The sequence below is a fragment of the Salvelinus sp. IW2-2015 genome, unplaced genomic scaffold (genome assembly GCF_002910315.2).
Source record: "Salvelinus sp. IW2-2015 unplaced genomic scaffold, ASM291031v2 Un_scaffold1767, whole genome shotgun sequence".
Classification (NCBI taxonomy): Eukaryota; Metazoa; Chordata; class Actinopteri; order Salmoniformes; family Salmonidae; genus Salvelinus; species Salvelinus sp. IW2-2015.
The window spans coordinates 168960-172192 of NW_019943144.1; the positions used below are offsets into that span (position 1 = coordinate 168960).

The window sequence follows — 3233 nt, forward strand, 5'->3', positions numbered from 1 at the left end:
CCACAATGGATGACAAATACATACGATTTCATAGCAAGTTGTGCAGAATTCAGAATTCTGCTCCCTGTGCATTCCTTGCTTGTCAATCTGTCCAAAGTACCATACATTTCAAATGTTCTTTGCTTGATGCGTGCCCCCCCCAGTCCCTTGTTGCTATCAATGGCATGTTGCCAGTTATTATATCCAGTTTGGGTGAATGCCTTATAGGCGTTAGCATTGGAGGCGATGTAACATTTCCAACAAGGATAGTAGAAAGCTGCATCTGCCTTGCAGGAATATTCCAGCCACTCTCTGCCTTTAAACCACACACTACAAAATGCCCGTTTTCTCCCACAGTACAGGCGGGTTGGGTATTTCCCCAGACAAACCCGCGCTGGCTCCTCATCACCGAGGTCGTCAGGCACTAACGGAGGCGTCGGTGCTTGTAATATCCTGGCGGTGCTGCTGCTAGGTTCGGTCTTGGCGGCTGCAGGACCTCCTCAGTTTGGTTACCTCCTATGTCACCAGGCTGCAAGACGGTTGCGCAGGTGCCTTGCCTGCTGGGATCAATGGCCTTGGCCTCTGTGATTAGTTACACTCACCCCCCTTTCGACTTCCTCCTTTGCCGCAGCAACCAGTGATCCGGGTCAACAGCATCAATGTAACAGTATAACTTTATGGCGTCCCCTCTCCCCGACCCGGGCGCGAACCAGGAACTGTAGCTAGCTAACCAAGAACTGTAAAAATGTATTTGAGAGACAAGTGCTCATTGTCCAAATGTATTTATGTTTTCAATAAACATTGGAGACGAAATATCGGTTACACATTGTCAACATTCTAAGCCAACCCCGTCTGTTTTGCACGTCTATTAAACCTGCAGAGGATGTCTCTTTCTGTTGTTACTATGTACAGAACATGGTAGTACTTGAGCTGGAGACATATCTCCCTCACTAACTTTAAACATCAGCTAACCGATTGCTGCAGCTGTTACATAGCCCATCTGTAAATAGCCCATCCAATCTACCTACCTCATCCCCATATTGTTTTTATTTACCTTTCTGCTCTTTTGCACACCAGTATTTATACTTGCACATCATCTATCACTCCAGTGTTAATTTGCTAAATTGTAATTACTTCGCTACCATGGCCTATTTATTGCCTTACTTCCTCACGCCATTTGCACACACTGTATATAGACTTCATTTCCCCCCCCATTGTGTTATTGACTGTACGTTTGTTTGTGTAATTCTGTGTTTGTGTCACACTGCTTTGCTTTATCTTGGCCAGGTCGCAGTTGTAAATGAGAACTTGTTCTCAACTAGCCTACCTGGTTAAATAAAGGTGAGGTGTGTAATTTTTTTAAATAAAAAATGTACTTGGTTAACTTTTCCATTCTGTTGCTATAATTCTATATTATGGATTTGTGTTACAAAATACATGTCAATAAAACATACCACACATGGTCCTTTGTAGCTCAGTTGGTAGAGCATGTGGCTTTTAACGCCAGGGTAGTGAGTTCGATTCCCGGGACCAGCCATACCTAAAAATGCATGCGCTTATGACTAAATCGCTTTGAATAAAAGCGTCTGCTAAATTACATATTAGCTCTACAGTATTGATTGATGCCCTGTCTTCTGTTCTTCTGTTTGAAGGAAGAATGTGCCGGGGTCTAGGACTGGACCCGAGAGGACTCCAGGACCGGAGCGGGCGGTACTGCCCTAGGGTACCACCCTCTCAGGTCCTACTAATGCACACATAAGTTACACAATAGCACAATTAGTTTGGAGACTGTAAAACGACCGCCATCTAATTATATATTCATGCTATTCAATTGTTTTGTCTAATATACAAGATTAACAGATGGTGACACTGCAGAGTGAGGAGAGATATTTTTATTCACAAATAAAAGTTGCATGTTTGTATGTTACCAAAATAAGACATGGAGAGAAGTCAACTACACTGGTTAGAAGTTAGCAGAGTAAACTAATGACAGGGATGTGGAGAAGTCAACTACACTGGTTAGAAGTTAGCAGAACTAAAACTAATGACAGGAATGTGGAGAAGTCAACTACACTGGTTAGAAGTTAGCAGAACTAAACTAATGACAGGACGTGGAGAAGTCAACTACACTGGTTAGAAGTTAGCAGAGCTAAACTAATGACAGGATGTGGAGAAGTCAACTACACTGGTTAGAAGTTAGCAGAACTAAACTAATGACAGGGATGTGGAGAAGTCAAACTACACTGGTTAGAAGTTAGCAGAACTAAACTAATGACAGGATGTGGAGAAGTCAACTACACTGGTTAGAAGTTAGCAGAACTAACTAATGACAGGGATGTGGAGAAGTCAACTACACTGTTAGAAGTTAGCAGAACTAAACTAATGACAGGATGTGAGAAGTCAACTACACTGGGTTAGAAGTTAGCAGAATACACTAATGACAGGGATGTGGAGAAGTCAACTACACTGGTTCGAAGTTAGCAGAAACTAAACTAATGACAGGAGCGTGAGAAGTCAACTACACTGGTTAGAAGTTAGCAGAACTAAACTAATGACAGGGACGTGGAGAAGTCAACTACACTGGTTAGAAGTTAGCAGAACTAAACTAATGACAGGACGTGGAGAAGTCAACTACACTGGTTAGAAGTTAGCAGAGCTAAACTAATGACAGGGATGTGGAGAAGTCAACTACACTGGTTAGAAGTTAGCAGAACTAAACTAATGACAGGGACGTGGAGAAGTCAACTACACTGGTTAGAAGTTAGCAGAGCTAAACTAATGACAGGGTTGTGGAGAAGTCAACTACACTGGTTAGAAGTAGCAGAACTAAACTAATGACAGGGACGTGGAGAAGTCAACTACACTGGTTAGAAGTTAGCAGAGCTAAACTAATGACAGGACGTGGAGAAGTCAACTACACTGGTTAGAAGTTAGCAGAACTAAACTAATGACAGGATGTGGAGAAGTCAACTACACTGGTTAGAAGTTAGCAGAACTAAACTAATGACAGGGATGTGGAGAAGTCAACTACACTGGTTAGAAGTTAGCAGAGCTAAACTAATGACAGGGATTGTGGAGAAGTTCAACTACACTGGTTAGAAGTTAGCAGACTAAACTAATGACAGGGATGTGGAGAAGTCAACTACACTGGTTAGAAGTTAGAGAACTAAACTAATGACAGGGATGTGGAGAAGTCAACTACACTGGTTAGAAGTTAGCAGAGCTAAACTAATGACAGGGTTGTGGAGAAGTCA

At 42.4% G+C, this 3233-nt stretch overlaps 1 long non-coding RNA gene across 1 annotated transcript; it reads right to left on the bottom strand.

Moving 5' to 3' along the window:
- Nucleotides 1-1856: 1856 nt before the first annotated feature.
- LOC112071913 (uncharacterized) lies at nucleotides 1857-2638 on the bottom strand. Its single transcript, XR_002894194.2, has 2 exons — nucleotides 2499-2638; nucleotides 1857-2217 (listed from the first exon to the last, which is right to left on the bottom strand). It is a non-coding gene; the product is annotated as an uncharacterized lncRNA (long non-coding RNA).
- Between the last annotated feature and the right edge of the window lie 595 nt (nucleotides 2639-3233).